The sequence below is a fragment of the Oxyura jamaicensis genome, chromosome 14 (assembly GCF_011077185.1).
Source record: "Oxyura jamaicensis isolate SHBP4307 breed ruddy duck chromosome 14, BPBGC_Ojam_1.0, whole genome shotgun sequence".
NCBI classification, from domain to species: Eukaryota; Metazoa; Chordata; class Aves; order Anseriformes; family Anatidae; genus Oxyura; species Oxyura jamaicensis.
Window position 1 is genome coordinate 14,290,852 of NC_048906.1, and position 20,069 is coordinate 14,310,920.

Genomic DNA, 20,069 nt, shown 5'->3' on the forward strand with positions numbered 1-20,069 from the left:
CCCCCCCCCCCCCATCTCCTGGCTCTCTTTACCTCTGCTAGTTGTATTCTTTAATACCTGTTTTGCTCCAGCTGAACTTCACCTTCACAGAAAAGATGCTGCACTGCAAAGTGTCAATATGCAACACGGGGTGGGTCACTTCTTAAGATGTCATTTGGTCACCTCCTCCATCCAGCATCTGACTTTTTCTCCAGAAAGGATCTGTTAGCCTTAGGAACACAAACACAGATTTTGCATGAGGTTTTGTCCAATAAACAAAACAGGAACTGCCAAAGAAATTTACACTAAGATCACCTTTCCAATTATTAATCACAGAATGCTGAAGAAATGTAGAAGCAGATTTAATTGAGGGACATTTAGCAACTCTTATTAATAATTTATTAATAATTGTTCCACTAGGATCATTTTGTAGATGTTTTAGTTTGTTCTGAATGAAAATATCTTTACCCCATTCATCCTTACATTATTCTACATCTACTGAAACTGACATTAGGTAAAATAAATAAATATAAAGCCAATCACACAGCTTTTTTTTTTTTTTTTTTTTTTTTTATGGCTAACAAACAATAGCCATTTACAGACTCTCATATCACTAAAGCACTAACATCATCCAAGTTCATAGATATTGCAATTAAGATTACGTAGTGAGAAGGCTGAAAACTGATCCTGGTGGCTTCTTGTTTAAATGGGAAGTGAGAAACAAATCATTTGGGAACTACACGAGGTTATGGTACATGATTTTGTAGATCTGATATTTTTTTTTGGCTGAGGCTGCAGCTAATCTAGTCTATGAAAACATTAAATATCAAATATTTGTGCAAACAAAATTCACAGTTTATGAACGTTATGTATGGCTTGAAATTTACTCTATTTAACATGCATTAATATACGCAACACTACTGTTCATTTGCTCATGTGTATCAAAACTCATGCCCATGCTAGAATTAATCAAGGTGTGGTCATTATATTAAGCAGCTTACAGCCTTAAGACAACAAGTAAAACTTCAGTTAAAACATGATTGAAACACAATGAGATTTTTTTTGGTTTCATGATGTACCCTGATACCCTTTAAATTTTTTATGTGAAGAGATGCTCATTTGACATCTACACCAGAATACAATTTGCCTGAGGAGGATGGGATGTGGCCTTTCCTGTTTCACTACCAGGTCTTCTAAGGATGATGAGTGCTCTTATCTTAGTGTTATTATAACATGAAGAAGGAAGTGTTTCTAAGGTTAGAATCAGGTGGAAACCTAAGTACTGATGATGATTTAGTCAAGTTTGCCATTTTCACATTCCAGTATTAGATTATTTTTGTCCGGATCCTAAGGGTAACATCTAGGGGAAGATTTGTTATCTATTCTTATAGTACATAGATGTTTAATGAGTACTTGATGATTCATCTAGAGTATAAAATTTCAGCTGAGAGCCTGGTGTTATTATTCAAGCCCATTTCGCAGTCAGACAGCTCCCACTCTTCTATAAAGTATTTTTTCACTCTGTGAAAAACAAGGCCTTGGAGGCAAGTCAGGAGCTACAAAATGGCATATTGAATTTACTGGCTTTATCTTGAACAATATGGCAGAAATATTTCAGTGATGCAAGATCTAATCTATAAATAACAAGGAAACACAGTAAAAGACTGTGCTGACAGATTGTTGCAATCCCCAGTGGTTTGAATGGGAGTTTCCTAGACAGAATTCCTAAAGGGTTACAGTTTCAAGTGGAGGTGAGCCAAGTAAAAATACAAACAGGGAATCTGAAATGTCACTGCATAAAGAAATCATCTGATAAGGCAAGAGAACAACACTGAATCACTGTTCAGCTTTTCACAATTCAAAATCTTAATGTCTTAATGTCTTAAAAGAAATTAATTTTGTCCCCCTTTCTTTCTGCCATCTCTCCCTCCCTCTTTTTTTTTTTTTTTTTTTTTTTTTTTTTTTTTTAAGGGGGGTACATTGTAAGCATTTCACATTGCATTTTCACATCAAGCCAGCAGCAGGAAAACACAAGCACTGTACAAAAGAGTAGCCCAAAATGAAGAGAGCCAAATGAGCCATCAGAGCATGAAATTCCCCATTCTCCTCCCCAATCTGTTGATCATGATTTTCTAACTTCTCATCTTGCTCTGCTTTGCTTGGCAGCTGCTGCAAAAATTCTTTGCCCTAGCCAAAAGTTTAATCTAAAAGGTTCTTTTCAGCACTGATGCCAGTGCAGATCTGCAGAGCCCTGCTCAGAGAGGGTACAAGCTGCGGAGCTGGCACCTTGCTGCAGCCTGTCAGTCTTGGCAGCTTGAGCCCTCTCCTCAACTTGGACAAGTGCTTGAGAGCCTGACACAGCAGGGCCTAAGGTAGCTGTGTGCACACATAGCTCTGAATGCAGCTTACTATTGAGAAAAGTTGGAGAGGGAAATATATATATATATATTATATTATATATTATAAATATATATATATATAATATAATATATATATATATATTATATTATTTTATTTTCCCCAAATCAACCCTTCCTTTAAAGCAAAACTGGCAGCTTCAACTATCTAGAAGCCAAACAAGCTGCATCAACAACCATATAGGAGTGAATCATATCACAGGTACTTTATATTTGTAAAAAATGTAGTACAATTGTACAATCACAACAGCAGCTCTTGCATAACAGACTAGAAGTGTCACTTTGCTCTCCTTTCTATATCATCGCAGTGACATATAGCAAACAGAGAGTCCCTGAATCAGAGCCCAGATTGCATTCAGTTGAAATCACTCCAAGTTTAAACATTTGACCAAGAATTCTGATGCAAAGCTTGTTTCCATTAGGGGTACAAGGGAGGTAAATTAGCAGATTAGATTAAGAAAATAAAAAATGCAGAAGGAGTTCAAGAAGATGAAGCTGTTTGTTGTCAGCTTTTTGCCAAGATCCAGTTCTGAGCTGTTTCTGTTCTGGTTCAGGTGCCATTAGTGATCGAGACTTTCTGTCAAACTCAGCTGCCCTCTCGCCCCCACACACTGGTCTTTAAAGTACGCTGGATTCAGGAAGGTAAATCCTGTCTGCTTAAGACATACTCAAAATTTCAAATCAATTAAACTAATTGGCAGCAAGTACAACATGTGCCTTAATCGCAACTGCAAACACTCTGTGATTGTACCAAATCCTTTCTGAAGAGGAGACTGCTATTTTTGTAAGGCTCTGAAAAGTAACTATTTAAAAAGAAAAAAAAAAAAAAAAAAAAAAAAAGTTACCTTAGGGCATTTCACTGCACCACTTTCAAAGGTCAAAGAATCCAGATAAATAACATTACCACAGTAATATTTCCTATTTTAGAAATATACATTACCATATTTACTTTATAACCATGATTCGTTCTTTTTCACCAGTCTTCACCTTTAGTAAAGTCCTGTTGAACCAGTCCCTATCCCCACCTATTTTGTGTTTTAACAGATACAGGAAAAAACTATTTATTTATTATTATTATTTTAGTATTCATAATTAAAAGAATGATAGCTAATTTGATCTGACAGTTATCAGCCAAACATGCCAATTTGCCAATTGCAAAGTATTATCCCTAATGCAACAACTAGGCAGTAAAGTATCAGAAAGCACAAATTTAAGGGACAGAAAGGTGTTAATGGTCTCTCCCTGAAAGAAGCTTAAATCAGCCCCCACATGCAGCACTTGCGAAAGGCCTGGCCCTGATTCTTCCAGCCATTAACAATCATGAGGGAACAAGGTGCAGGAGGGGAGCACACTGCACAAGCAGCTGCTCTGCCTGGGGCAAGAACTATCCCAAGAGACTTAAGTCACCAGGGGACCTTTTTCATCATTTCCCACCACTGCCAACACTGATTCAGCTTCACTGATGTTAGAAGTATTGAAAGCAAGGCAAAGTCAGGCTCTCGCTGGCAATTCAAACATCTCTTTGATTTAGACCTATTTTGAGCTACATGGAATGAAACTAGTGAATCATTTATGCAAATATCTCCAAATTTACTGGCATTAGAAACGCTGCACAACTTCTTCTGCAGAGACAGGTGAGGCTCCTCAGGAGACAATGAGCAGAAACATCAGATAACCAAAGACAGTGTTGAGAGCACGTTGTCCCCCACCAGGTAACAAAGCTGGGTCAAGACTCTGGTGGCAACAGATTGTCTAGAAGAACTGCAATGATGGTTGTGCTTATTTTGAATGACAGCCTGCTCGTCCAAGGAGTCTATTAACCAAGCAGATGTATTACAGCTGAAGCATCTGTCCCTGCTTTTATAACTGGATTCCTTCATGTGCCTGAGTGCTGGCTAGTTAACTTAGCATCTTTGAAAAGAAGAAGGAATTATTTACAGGCAGAAAGAGATCACTGCACCTCAGTACAAGCAGCAGGCATACCAGGCTCAGAGCAGAATCCGAACGGAAGGAGAGGGAAAATGAGAACCACAGAATGGTTTAGTCATTGTGGTTTAACCTGGCAGGCAGCTCAGCACCACACAGCCCTTCATTCACCAGCTCCCCAGTGGGATGAGAGAGAACTGAAAAAAAAAAAAAAGTGTGAGAACTCATGTGGATTTAAATTACAGTTTAGTAAGAAAGGGGAAATGGAAGAGAAAAAAACAGGTGATGCACAGTGCAATTGCTCACTGTCCGACGACAGATGATGATGCCCAGCCAGTCCTCAAGCAGCAGCAGCCCCCAGCCAGCTGCCCCAGTGCCATGGCTGAGCACGGCACCCCAAGTTCTGGCACGTCCCTGGTGCCAGCAGAGTTCAGCTGGCCTGGCTGTGTCCCCCCAGCTCCTCGGGCACCCCTGGCCTCCTCACTGGCCAGGCAGTGTCAGGAGTTGGAAAGTCATTGACTTAGTGAAACCACTGCTCTGCAACAACTAAAATATTGGTGTGTTATCAACATTATTTCCGGCCTACATCCAAAACCCAGCACCATACCAGCTACTAGGATGAAAACAGACTACCCCAGCTGAAACCAGGACAAATGGAACAGTCTTCAGCTACCAGCTGGCAGGCCACACTAAGTTGTACCACACAAGTTGCCTGGTTTCAGGCATCCATTCTGAGACTTCTAAGTTCTATCACAGGTGTCTAAAGTATGTGGAAATGTGTTCAAAGTTTTATTCTGCTGTTGTTGTTTGCTTGTTTTTCACCTCTACTAATATAAATGTATTTGCAGGAAGAGTTTGTTAATCAAATGCATCTAAGTCCTTTTCATCTCACTGCACTTTCAGAAGCCAGAGAGGTTTGACAGTGAGATGAATGATTGCTCTAATTTTGCTAGACACCATCATCCACTTGATAAGGACATGACATACACTTTGATTCTTGATGCCCAATGACAGCTTTGGGTTGGAAGAATATGCTTATTATAAAAGCCTGAGTTTTCATAAATGCAAATTTTCAGATCCTCCAGTTAGGGTAAGTTTGTTCTAATGCTGTCATATAAAAAAGAGTTATAGAACACATTTCCTATTATGTTTTTAAAGAAAATAGCATCCATTATTATTTTTTTTAAGAAATAGGTGATAGAGCGTGGGGACGCTGATGATACCACCCAAGAGGAGTCCTTTGGGAGGACTGGAGAAATGTATGCTTCATTTAGATCAGGCTGCTTAGTCTCTAAGATGCTCATCCCTGTGAAGGCCTTTGTGTGTGTACAAAAGCAAACATATGGACAGACAGCAGTCAATCGCAAATTTCAGCATTTCCACTTTGATATGAGTCCACTGTGCTTTTTCCTTTTTTTTTTTTTTTTTTAACATTTTTAAACAGACCAGTTTCAGCCAATATCGAGAAAAACATTTAATGCAGAAGAATATCTAAGTTTTACTATATCTAAGTGGTTCATGAGACAGTCCTCTCAATTAATATGACATGTTATTTTAGATTAAAACTTAGAAGAAGAATTGTTAATTGAAAGAATATTACCCACAGCATGAGCAGTTATTGCAAGTTCTGAGCTTTGCCTATTTCTCTTACTTTGCCTTTGCAAAGAGTTACTCTGAGGTAATGAAGATTTGCTGAGAAGGTATTTTGAATAATTTGGAGATTGATCTCTCCATCTATTCCTTAGTTTATCAAACATCCATACAAACTTAAACCAAATTATTATTGTTTTGAAATTATGATATGAAAACAAATAATCAGAGCTCTGATCTTTCAATAGTTTTTTGATCTTTCAATATTTTTTTTTTTTTTTTTTTTTTTTTTTTTTTTTAAATACGAGGGAAAATGTTTTTAGTTTTTTTTTTCCTGAACGAACAACAGCTTGCCTCTTTCTAAATAACTTGGAAAGAGAATGTCCTAAGACACCATGTGGAATATCAAAACTTAAAAAGGATGAAAGTTGATTATATTACTTCTCATGAGAAAGTAATCTCTGTTGGGCAGAGAAGCAAATAAGCACTTTCTGTCCCCAGTAGCGAGGATAAAGGATATGGCCATGGGAAAGCAAAGATATTTTCAACAACCCTGACAACCATAGGGTATAGATAAAAACATAACTACAACTTAGAGAGAATTAAAATAAATGTGGAAAGGTTAGAGGGCAGTGTGAAATCACACTGATAACCTACCTATCTCTTCATTTCCAGAAGGACAGTTTAAAGGATTTTTGTTGGTGGTGGCTACTGCTCTTGGTGATGGATTTTTCCTTTTTTGGGACGGAAGAGAGGTATGATTTTGAGGGATAATTATGCATATAATTATGCATATTCTCATTCAAATGAAAGTAAAAAATTTACAACTTAAAGGTCTTAGTTCACAGGTTTTTTAAATATAAGCAGCGCATATGTTTAATGGCAATTTTAATGGTGAGGGTAACATGAGCAACAATTAATGAAATCATAACAAATGATGTCAAGTATTCAAGGGATGTTTTGACTATAATTAAGAGATTGTGGAAGCAAAACAGGTTTCATAAATGGTGACCTTTTACACAATGAAGTTCAGACAATTTAGATTTGTTCTCATTGAAGGACTCTCTTCTACCATTTTTTGGCATTTTGAATTTAATCTTTTTTCTGTCTCTAGAGTTTTGCCATTCGTTTCTCTTGCAGGTTCTTTATAGACAGGGTTTCTGCAGTGGCAGTATTTCATTAGTATTTCTCTATAGGGAAAGGTGTATTTTTTTCTTTTTGACAGAGTATTAGGAGAATATCTACTGGTGAAATGTAGTGGCTATAGTACAATTTCACAATAAAGTGTCAAATGCCCTATTCCTTGAGACATTTAAAACTTAACTGTACAAAACCTAAGAATTTTCCACAGGAAAATGATCCTACAGCAGTGAATGATTATACTAGACTGAAGACCTAAAAGTTCATCTTGTTTCTCTGATTTCTGTATCCCCTCTTGTCTGAAAATGTGTAGCATCTGTCAGTAACTGGTATTCCTCTCCAGTAACCTTCTGCGAACAAGAACAATTTCTTCTCCTATTTCCTATGCAGCCCCTTCATGATATTCATGTCTGAAAATGGAGTTTGTATATCCTCCAGGGAAAGTTTATTGCAGTGAGGCAGTGACAATGAACAGAAATGTCAAGTCTTAATGACAAGAAAGCAGTTTACTCAAAAGATACAGATCTTGGAATATAGCAGTGTATGCACAGCTTAGATTATAGGAATTCAACCCTGAAGCAAAGAGACTCTTAAAGACCCCAGAACAGTGACTGCTTGAAAAGGCCATCTATTGAGTATATGCTTCTCATTTCTTTCAGTTTTTCAGGCTTGTATTCTCTCTGATTTTTAATTAAAAGATAATAGCAAAAGATCTTTGGGTTTAAAATTAAATTATCATATTTGTTCTGGCTTTTCCAGTAGTCTTTAGCCATCCCTTTCAAATATCTCAAAACTGTCAGCAAAAGAAACTACCCAGCTCAATATAAATAGTCAAATGCCATTCTCTCTTTTCTCTTTCTTTTTCAGGCACTCCAAGATGTCAGAACTGGAGAGTAATTCATGCATTTCTACAGTGGGAGGGATTGGGACTGAAATACCATGGAGAACCCACAGTCTTTTTCATTGTGATCTTCAGTTTATGACACAACAAAGAGGTTTTAGCTGGCACATTGGTACCGTTCTGCTGCTTGAGATGTCCCCCTCTCCTTAGAGAGATATAGCCACAGTGGAAGGTGTTACTGTGGTACCTAAAACAACTTTATCTCCATTATCAAATGCTACAGCCATGGGGAGAGGACTGCCTTCACCAACTTGCTCCTGTTCTCTCAGTTTGGGTTCTGGGAAGACATAACCATTCTTGAATAATTATAGCTCCTGTGCTTCTGTCTGGAGCCTGACAGGTGAACTATAATGAGTCTGAATCTCCAGTTTCACAGCATGCTCCAGCTCCTGACCAGCCTACTGTCTATCAGACAAGATTTACCTGATGTCCCCCTATCTACGGAGATCATTCTCTTCACCGATTTCAAGTGATTCCAAGAAGTGATTCTCAATTGCTGCTTTTTCTTTTCCTATAGGAGTGAGAATGATCCTAGCACTTGTGTTTATTTCCCTTTCATTTATTTCCTTTTATTTGTCAATTTAGTCTCAGCAATTTTTTCAGCACAGCTTACAAGTATCATCACAAATTTGCAGAATAATGAAGCAATAATTAAAGCAGAATAAGCCAATCGACCACCTTCAAACACAAAACTCCACAAACCAAAATGAAGGTTTTCCCCCACCCTTAAACCTGAGCTTTTTGCCCAGCACTTGCTTGCAATTGAAATTGGGTATTTGGCTAACTTATATCCTTTTAAATATCTTACTCCTATCTGTACTACTTAGGTGATAATAGGAAAAAAAATACCAGTTATAGGCATACATTTATTTCTATGGCATTCTCTTAAAAATTATCAATTTAGCTAACATTTTAAAGTTCTACTAGTTTTAGCTGAGATAGAGTTAATTCTCTTCATAGTAGCTTATATGGTGCTGTATTGGATTTGTGATGAAAAAGTGTTAAAAACACATTGATGTTTAGCTGCTGCTAAGCAGTGCTTACATAGAGTCAAGGATTTTTCTGTTTTCTGCCAGTGAGTAGGCTGGGGGTGTGTAAGAATTTTGGAGGGGACAAGGCCAGGACAGCTGACCCCAACTTACCAAAGGGATATCTCATACCATATGGTGTCATGCTCAGCAAAAATTGTCTGAGTAAAAAGGAAGGGGGAACATTCAGTGCTAAGACATTTGCCTTCCCCAGTAACTGTTACATGCAATGAACCCCTGCTTTCCTGGAAATGGCTGAATACCTACCTGCCAATGGGAAGTAGTGAATTATCTTTTTTTTTTTTTTTTTTTTTTTTTGCTTGTGTGTGCAGCTCTTGCTTTACCTAGTAAACTGTATTTATCTCAACCCACAAGTTTTTCTCACTTTTACCCTTCTGATTTTCTTCCCCATTCCATTTGCAGGAAAAGAACAAGCAGCCTGGTGGTGTTTAACTGCCTACTAGGATTAAACAACAAAAGGAAATTAAACCAATATCTTAGTAAAGATGAAGGCACAATACTTTTCCAAGAAAGAAAGCAGAATAGCCAGAGAGTGAAGGTTAAAATTCCTTCACTCCCATGCTGGAATTTAAGGCAGATCATAGACCAGACAAAATGCTTCTATACAAGTTTATTTCTTCAGTCTCTGTCCACCTCCCCCTCACAACATGTTACTTCATTTCACTGAGAAGGCTGAAATCAATATCATGAGTAGAGAAACACACAAAGTGGAGAAGTGTGTGTCAAGTGGCAGCATAAAAAGAGCAAGTGAGAATTCTGTTGATAAAATCTCCAAAAAAAATCTTATGCACCATCAACATATATTCATTTCCATAAAAAACAAATTGGTAGTTGATGCTGATGAAGGCTGCTGTACACTTTACTGCTAATAAATGACACCAGGGGCCTTGTTACAAAGTATTTCTAAACATAAGAAATTCTGTAATGGGGCCCCCAAGGGCTGAGTCCATAAACTGTGGACCCTTTTTTTGCAGCATATGCACAGCCACTTGTTTCCAAGGCAACTAACAGAGTACATGAGCAGTATGAAACAGCTGCTGTATAGAAGTTAAATGAAGCCTTCTCAATTATTTTCACCCTGTGCTAGGTCTTGCATATTAGTAAACACGGTCTTTCCTTGATTTTGGACCACAGAATTAACCTGTATTTAGATAACCCCTATTATGTAAAAGTCATCCAAAGAAATAATACGTCATGTCACAAATGAGAATAGTAAGGCACAATCCTAATTTATTTCCTTTTCCTTTTTCTTTTTTCCTTTTTTTTAACAACTGAAAAAAAAAAAAAAAGTCACCTCTTTCATCAGAAGGCAGCTGCAAGACATGAATCAGAAAAACCAGCAGCTGTATCCCATTCGAGGACCGTAATGTAGCAGAGTAGTATCAAAGATAATTGGTTTGTTCCCTTTCCAGTTTGATTCTGGTCACAGTGCTGCTGACAATTTAACACCAGCCACATTTTCTAGAATGTGGTGTCAGTTCTGCTCATTTGTTCTGCATCAACCATCAGCCAACAACTTTTCCATCACCAAAAACATTCCTAAAAAGTATGGGGGAAAAATAACTGTAGACCCCAAATACCTTGTTAAGCCATTACTTCTTTCCACATCAGTTGAAGAATCACTTCATTCAATTCAAAATTTTCATGCTTTTTGTAAGTGTTGAATTTTTTTTTCATCATTAATCTCAGAAGGCCAGGAAAGGTTAGAACAAGAGAATTCTATAAAAGTCACTGCTATATAAGCTAAAAGTAAACAAATCCTACATACTACTTGATCCTTCATCCTTAAATGGTCTCAGAAAGGTTCCTAGGACTGACCTGAAAAATAACCTTCCTAGGTTGTCCCAATTCTAGTCTCACTGGAAAACAAAACAAAACAAAACAACAACAAAACAAAAAAAAAAAAAACAAAACAAAACAACAACAAAACAACAACAACAACAAAAACAAACAAACAACAACAACAACAACAAAAAAAAACAATCAAAAAAAAAAAAAACAAGGATAGGAAGGCCCTGCAGAGGGACCTCGACAGGATGGATCAATGGGCAGAGGCCAATGGAATGAGGTTCAGCACAGAGGTTCCCATGCATGAGGTTCCCCATGCAGTGCTTGGGGGAGAGTGACTTGGGGGAGAGTGACTGGAAAGCTGTGCAGAGGAAAAGTATCTGAAGGTTCAGGTTGATTGATGCTCACCTGAACATGAGCTGGCAGTGTGCCCAGGTGGCCAAGAAGGCCAACAGCATCCTGGCTTGTATCAGGAATAGTGTAGCCAGCAGGACCAGGGAAGTGATCGTACCCTTGTACTCTGCTGTGGTGAGGCTGCATCTCAAGTACTGTGTTCGCTTCTGGGCCCCTCACTACAAGAAGGACATCAAGGCACTGGAGCATGTCCAGAGAAGGGCTGTGAAGCTGGTGAAGGGCCTGGAACACTCCTGTGAGGAGTGGCTGAGGGAACTGGGGGTGTTTAGTCAGGAGAAGAGGAGGCTCAGGGGAGGCCTCATTGCTCTCTATATTTACCTGAAAGGAAGGTGTGGGGAGCTGGGGGTCAGCATCTTCTCTCAGGTAACTAGTGATAGGACTAGAGGGAATGGCCTCAAGTTAAGCCTGGGGAGATTTAGGTAGGAAATGAGGAGACATTTCTTCTTAGAAAGAACAGTCAGGCATTGGAACAGGTTGCCCAGGGAGGTGGTGGAGTGTTCAAGGGGGTGTTTAAGGAAAGGATGGACATGGTACTTAGGGACATGGTTTAGTGGGTGATACCAGTGCTAGGGGCGTGGTTGGACCAGATGATCTTGGAGTTTTTTTCCAACCTTAAAAATTGTGAATTATGTGAACCTCTCATCATTATGTGAACCTCTCATCAGCTCACAATTGCACATTAGTTAGCAATACACATTTGTACTTTAAGTACTGAAGCCAAACAAAGGATTTGGACTGCAAATCCTATGATACTGGTTCTGTGTATCTTGCTCAATCCATTTAGAGCTAAAATGAGTCAGACCCTCTACATCTATGTATCAGTTTGAATTTGAGAAATCTACTGTGTTTTAGGTGCAAATATGTACAACATCTACAAATATATGATTCATAAACTATTTAGCACTAATTGCAATTTAATTACTAAGCTTTGAGGAGGGTAAATAAAGAGACAGATAGTTTTCAAGTTTCCTACAAATGCTATAATTGTTAATTAATAAAGCACTGTCTTATCACAGAGGGAGGAGAATGAAAAGCAGGGCAACACACAGACTATTGCATGCTACTGTCCCAACACAAGAGCATCTCTCTCTCCTTCCTTGGAGCACAGCAGAGTGGACAGGGCTGACTAGCTGAACACAGATAATAGCAGAATGAATACCCAGGGCCAGCACCATTATAGGATGGATGAGAAAGAACTCACCACACTTCCTCCCAGAGCAGCCTCACAGCATCGCACTCATAAGCTCAGAAAACACATTACCTACATTTCATTAAAAGCAAATCCTAGAAGAGGTTATTTTCCCTTCAAGACACCATGCAAGAAATAACGTTATAGGTACTAAAATAGCTACAGTGTATATTAAATTCACTGAAGTTTTGATTAAAACTATGAACCTGTGCTTCACAGTAGATGAAACAAACTCACTCATGTACAAAGACTCCCCCCTTTGCCTTTTCCTAGCTTCATACCTTGATATTTTTTTCAGAGTAGTTTCAGATCTCTTTCAAGCCACAAGCCACATGCACTATGCATTATGTTTATAGCCATAAACTTGTCATTTGATGGAACTCTTTTGGATAGGCATTTCATTTTTAATGTCTCTTGAGAAGCAGCTGACTTTTCCATGGGTCAGCATTTAAAAATCACAGAAAACCTTACAGATTCTCATATTCTCAGCATAATGAACTAGCCTCATCACCTGTTTCTGTGATATGCCTGATGACATGCAATGACACCTACTTTACACTGAAGGTGTACACCAAACTCACAGTATTGTTTTGGAAGTTTTAATAGAACTAGCGAATAAAACTAGTGGCTTTATTTAAGCAATGTCACAGCCTGCCAACAACTGCATCCAAAGAAACAGAGAGAGATACATTCCCTTCTAAAAGTGTACCTGCAAGTCAGAACTTGAATAGTCAAAGATGAAGCCTACAGCCCCCAAAATATATTGATACGGGGAAGAAACAAAGACACAACTGAAGTACCAAGGTACTTCAGTAAAACTAGCATAAGGATCGATGTGCTTTCTTTACCACCACCCCATGGAAGACTGCTCTTGAACACATAAGTGTCACAGCATGGCAGCTGACATTAAAAAAGCTTATTTTCCAGCATGGCAGCACATTTAGAAGCAAGATATGCTTTGCATTTCCAAGTTTCCCAAAGCCCACAGGGCCACCAAGGAAGCAACATAGCTCCAGAAACAAAGCAATGTTTGGCTCTCTTCCCAAAGATTCTTCCTAGTTGCATTATCATTGACAGGGCAACCAATGCTGTTAGATGGCAAATTTGCACGAGTGTCCTGCTGTGGATGTGCCGGGGAGGAGTCTTATATAACAAAGAGAGCAGAGAAACTTTGGAATAAGTGGTTTCTTTTTATCTGAGTATCTCTTATTGCAGAGTTTCTCATAGTCCTCTCTGTACTGAAATATGGGTAGAAAATCTCAGATGTCTTTGTGGGAATTGCCAGTTAAATAAGAGCTGATAGCTCTTATCTGTAGTATGAATAAATAAATAAATAAATAAATAATAATAATAAAAAAATCATAGTCTTTGTTTTTCTTTAACACCTATACCATAATAGAAACACAAAATAGCATTACCTAACCGTATAGTTGTGAGGAAAGCACTCATCATTAGAAAGGATATTTTTTATCCATCCCTTAATGAAGATTTCTCCAATTCCATCCAGTGATGTTGTTGAGAAATTGCTACTTTTAAAACAGTTTCTTTCAAAGCCAAGTGAGTTTGCTCCTGAAGAATTATGTAAAACTCAAATCTACTGTATATGCTGACAATACCAGCTGAAAAGGTCTTTGAAAGCTCTGTTCACACAGCATGAAAATTCTGAACAAATGGAAAACTTTATGGCAATACAAAAAGCATAACCACTGCTTTCACAATTCCTGTTGAGACTTAAATATTTTAAAACAAAAAGGGACGCACGCTTTTTTTTTTTTTTTTTTTAATTTAATTCTACTTCTGAAAATAGCTCCTAACTTAGTTATTTTAAAACAGAAATGGCATCATTTTAGCACTGAACTTGTAGGCAATTCATCAGGTTGTGAATTCTAACCTGACACTTACAATACACCAAATGCTTTTCAGTGCTGCTGTTGCACCATCTGCTTTGATATTGCTTCAGAATTATACTTAAAAATATGTAGCTAGAAGCAAAACGAGGCTTATAGAATTTGACTACAATCTATATCTTTCTGGGAGGGAGGATTAATCTTCAGTGCTGAAAAGCTTTAATGCTTTATAATTTTTGACAACATTTGAAAAACAGAACACAACTGGCACTGCCACAAGGATGTAAAAGTTTGCTCTTTCCAAGTCCTAAGATAGTGGTGTTCTCACTAAGTTTTTCTAAGGAATAATTTGTGTGTTGTTGTTTTTCTCCTTAAAATCTAACCAACAGAAGTAACTGGGATTCATTTAATGTTTCTTTTATATGAGTATTAAACCAAAATGTTATGTAACTTTAAAATAATATTCTACATTAAAATACATTTTTGAAAAGTAAAGTCTGTGTTATCATTTTCTTAAAGACTGTAAAGATCAAAAATCAAAAGATCAATTCTTTTGAGTACATACATAGCATAAGTGAATGGAGAAGTTCGTGTAGCTTTGTGTCTTAGTAAAAATATTGTAGATTTTACAGTTTCAGTTAGAAAGTTATATGGAATAATCAAATTGCAGGGTAAGGAAGCAGATGATTTTATGAGACATCCTGTGATTGTTCTCACTTATTCCTGCTATTGGTGAAAAAGGGCCAATAAAGTAAAAAATCTTACTGTTTCATGGTCCTCTGTCGAAATATGACCTAAATGTTGAAATTCATATGATGAAAATGAAGTTGTTTCTGAGTGCTAGTTGGCTCTAGAGTGGCAATAAGAATTGTTGCAAGTTTTTATTTGGAAATCATATTTTACTACAACTGCTAAGTGGGAAGGTCTCTACTTTTGCTCTCAGGAATCTAGTGCTGGACTCTGTCAGAAACAGAATCCAACACTGGATGGATCAGTTTAAGCAGGACTGGAAACCTTACTCTGGTTTGTCATTATTCCAAGCAGGAAAACAAAAAAAAAAAAAAAAAAAGAAAAAAAAAATCAAAAATCCAAAACCACTCTCAATTTTATCTTTTGTGAACTCTTAGCTATAGGAATATAAAGTAAAGATGAAGCAGGTAAGGTGTATTATTTATATTTGTGCCTTTGAAAAACATTCGAAATACCCCCAAAAAGGCAGAAAAACTGTAGAGATGTCAGCTATGATTGCACAATACCCTTTCATTGTAGGTTTCAGACATTTTTCCTAGTAAACTTCAAAGTTGCAAGATGAAGATTTTTGTTACTTCTCAAGAGGATTTATTCCACATCTAGAAATTTCTTAATCCAAAGGCAGAACTGTGCCTTGAAGCATTTCGACACTTCCCCAGAGGGTGCTCTACTGCTTAAAAGTTTTCAACAAGGATGGTCACAATTCTCAGAAATCAAAAGTACTCCTTCCAGTGCAAGACCATTTCTGATTGCAGCTAATTGATTTTAGAGCAAGTGCAGTGAATTGACTTGAGCTTTTTCAAAGGAGCATGCAGCCCAATGGAGCATCAGGTACAAGTCAACAACTGAACGTACTATTGATTATGTACAATGTCATTATGTACAATGATCACTTCTTTACATTCTGCCCTTCACTCATTCATCCAAATATTTTTCTAACTTATTTTCATACTTCACAAATTCTTTATGAGTGCAAAGAGAGCAATAAGGAAAATGAACCCTTACATCAAGTTTTGCCTTATTTATCTGCTTGTGCTAGAATGGACAGGACACAACCAGTTCCACAGGGCTTACCTCCACTGTCACAGAAATTGTATCTCAAATACAACTTTTTTTTTTTTTTTTTTTTTTTTTTTGCAGTTCTCCTCTAACTCTGCCACTTGCTCAAGTGATCCCAGCCTATTTCCCATCCCCTATTTTGTCTTACTCCTCCAGCCTTCTCTTATCTTCCTCAGTAATATTTTCAAACAGCCATCTTTGCTTACCATTTTGTACTCCACACTTGGGTGTAGCTCCTTCTAACAAAGCTCATCATTTGTTCTTCTACAATTACTGCCTTTAAGTTCCCATCAGCTTTTACCAAGGTCCATTACAAGGACTCCCAGATAAGGACAGTAGTAGTGATAACACTGTTTCCAAAGCAGAATGTGAGTTATGCTCATCATACATTACAAAGCATGTTTCCTGTCCATGTTCTTTATTGAAATGTGTGATGCTGCTTCAACTGGAAGCATTCAAATTGCTTTTCAGAAACTACACTACAGTGACTGAGGACTGCTCAGATTAAAAGCATTATATAAACTTCACGCTGCCCCAGCTGTGTAGGTAAGCATTTTTCTCATTTTATAAATAAGAAATTGATTTACAAAAAGATGGGGTTTACAAAGATCATATGCTAAGTCAGTCACAAAGTACAGCTAGGTCTGGAAATAATTTCTCTCCGTGCTAACTAAGTGACATAGCACAACCTCACAGAAACCTGTACGTAGCAAAGCTGCTACTCTGTCCAGCCTTCCTTGCTCTTACTCCTGAGACTTTCTGGAGAACTGATAGTCTCAGTTGCATGAGCTGACTCTGTTGACTTCAGAATGACCCCCTGAGCACCCCCAGATTATACTTTTAGCTTTTTTATTTTATTTGTCTTTTTTTTGTTTGTTGTTAACATAAAGACATTTGTTGTGAAAATTGCAATATGCATACAACTCTTGTATAATCAGTCTTGCTTCTCAAGAATATCCAGAGTAGCATATTTATGGTTTTGGCAACACATGTAAATCTATGTTAATTATTACATCTATGAAAAATATTATCTGAATTGTCTTCAGCAAAGCAGAAGTAAACTCCCTAATATCCCCTCCATATACACACAACTAATCCAAATCATTCTGTCATTAACTGAGGCTGTTTAATTTAAATTTTGTATTTAAAAATATAAACGAAACAACATTTTCTTCTTCTATTGCAGACAAAACAAATGGCCCCCAATTTCTTTTAAACAACATTCCTGCACATGAGATTGGTAACATAATTAAGAAATGTATTCAAGCTATTACTAATTTAATACAGATCATCAATGCTTCCATCAGAAAGCTGTTTATGGCCAACACTGTCACTACTGAATTTATGTAATTTAAATATAAATATATTTTATTCATAGAATATTCTTGCAACTTCAATTATGGAGTAAGTATTTATTTGGAATTCATTATTTTTTGTTTGATAACCATCATTAATTCATGTTCAACTGATTAAGCCTGCTGTGAAGCTTTAGTGAACATTATACAAGATAAAACACAGATTTGTAGAGATCTGTATTTTCCATTCAACTTCAAATCTGGAATCTGTGGACAATAGTGTTATGCTGTTTCATAACACCATTGAGTTTTATGTTATAATTTAATGACCACTGAATTTTATGTTACAATGGCATGGATAATCATGGAAATATATCACAATCCTTTCTATTAAAAACAGTTAAATCTCTAGAAATGAAGAGAAATGTATTGATTTAGAGTTTAAGCTCCTCACTACTTTTAAACTGCACAAAGTTATCACTCTTCTCACTACACTTCTTCATTTCTGCATATCAGATTAAGACTTTAGGTGTTTTTTTTTTTTTTTTTTTTTTTTTTTTTGTTGTTGTTGTTGTTGTTGTTTTTTTTCCCCCCCACTTCATGGGAGTGCAAATACTTGCTTAGCAAACAACCAAGCTCTCAGCACAAATGCTTCAGTTAAAAAGGGTAGTGTGTTTACAGTGTGTTACAGTACTTACAGTGTGTTACACTGTAAGTTTAATCTTCCTCCACATTTTCTATTAAGCTAAGGCAGAGTGCTAAAATTTGTGTTGGAATAAAAAGTAAGGTTCATAAGTTCTTGAATTGACTTTTTATATTTATTTTTAAATTTATAATTTTTGCTCCAGTTTCCTAGAGCTTATTAAGAAATCAAAGGCAAAAAGAACTAATTAAAACAGTAAGCATATGATAGAGAAATAAAGACAGCACTGGTACCATTTTCTATAGATCCTATTCCACTGATAAATCTAATTTGGTTATCCAAGGGAACAAAAGTTCAGGATGATACATAAAACTATTTTACTGAAGTCAACAAAAGCTGAAGACAGAAAGACTGAATTAATCCAAAACAAAAATGCCTACTCATAAAACCAAACAGCTGTGTTGAGATCATTTCTGGTAAACAAGGGGAGCATGAAGCCAGAAATTAATGAACCAAAATAGCAGTGCTAGAAATTAAGCCCAATTAGTGAATACAATAATAAAAAGAATTGCTATTTCCCTCTCACTTTATTCTTTCAGTATGCTGGTTTGGTTCACACTGACACTAACAGAAAGCGTGGACTGAAAGGAGAAAGTGCAGTGTCACAGCTGCTGTGCTATACGTGTAGGACCCGTGAATTCAAAATTATTACTATTTGGCCACAGTTACAAAAAGCTGAAGACCAGAGACTCTAATGATATAGACAGTCCGTGCTTCAGCACATGTACTGAATGGTACACCCAGCTGAGCTCATGTGGCCAGCCTACTCAGTCCTATCCCCTTTCACCTTACTTCTTTCTTTTGTACTGTTTTGGTTTTGCCACTCATCTGCAGCCTGACTTTGCTGTCCAGTGCTGAATCTTCAGCTTTTGTGAGTCTTCCAGCCAAAAAAGCAGCTACAGGTGGATGTTAAACTAACATTGTCTATGTTTGCCAGGTTTAAATCCATTAATGATCACTACTGGATTACAAGAAAGCACTACAATCTGAAACATTTTCATTGCTACTGTCTTCTGTTTCTATTGATTCCGTAAAATTACAGTGGCATGTAATTGGCATTAATACTTTTTCACATGCACCAAAATTACTAGAGCAGTTCCATCTTTTCACCAGGAAGCATCAGATGTCTGCTTTACTATCATCTTGAAAGAAAGCCTCTCCACATTTTAACCTTCCCAATTGGTTTACCACTGTAGCCAATCTGACTTTGAAAATGAAATTCCATGAAAGTCTATAGATCCATACTAATGCCTTCGTCTGTGTACATGAATTCAATGACTGTTCTTTCTGAAATAAGATTAACTGTCTCCAAAAGCTATACTCAATCCAAAGGTAACTGTCACCAATATATTCTCACTTTGTGTTTCAGGCTCAAGTAATAGTTGTATTGAAGAAACTGTTATAGTCACTTCTGCCCCCCAAATTGTCACTTCCTTTGTACTAGAAAAATCTTTTCTACAGCATCTGTCCTAGATGTATTTAAGGCTACACTTTAAAGAGACAGACAGTTTGGATAGCAGTAACGACCCTCCCCTCAAAACTGTGCATTTTTCTCTCGAGTCAGAGAAGTGTTTTTGTTGTTGTTGTTGTTGTTTTGTTGGTTTTGTTTGTTTTTTAATCTCCTGTTAGACACAGAAGAGAAACAGAATGGTATAGACCTGTATTTATATTTGGGGCCCATGTTTTGTACAAAATTAATTTATTAAGAAAGGTTACATGTGTGTTCAAACTAAGTGACTGTATACTAACAATATTATGATAATATATAGGACTACACATTAAACAACCATAACTTTACAGAATCTCAAAATGGTTGGGGTTGGACCTGTGAAGGTCATCAACCCTCCTGCCCCACCACGGCCACCCAGAGCAGGGGGCCCAGGCCCGTGTCCAAGTGGCTTTGGGAATTCCTCAAGGAGGAGACTCCACAGCCTCAGTGGACAACCTGTGCTGGGGCTTGGTCACCATAAATCACTGATTTCTATGTTCACACAATTTTTGTAAAACTCATTGGTGAACTTA

At 37.2% G+C, this 20,069-nt stretch overlaps 1 long non-coding RNA gene across 4 annotated transcripts in view; it reads right to left on the reverse strand.

Annotated features, from left to right (window-relative positions):
• The window catches only part of LOC118174508, a 126,048-nt gene that overhangs the window by 19,235 nt on the left and 86,744 nt on the right, over nucleotides 1-20,069 (reverse strand). For 3 of the 4 annotated variants that reach the window (XR_004754672.1, XR_004754671.1, XR_004754669.1), the window contains exons 1-2: nucleotides 4,456-4,501; nucleotides 58-209 (exon numbers count right to left, since the gene is read on the reverse strand). This is a non-coding gene — a long non-coding RNA (uncharacterized LOC118174508). Of the gene's footprint in view, nucleotides 1-57; nucleotides 210-4,455; nucleotides 4,502-20,069 lie in introns of those variants that run through there. The other variant, XR_004754670.1, reaches the window with a different exon arrangement.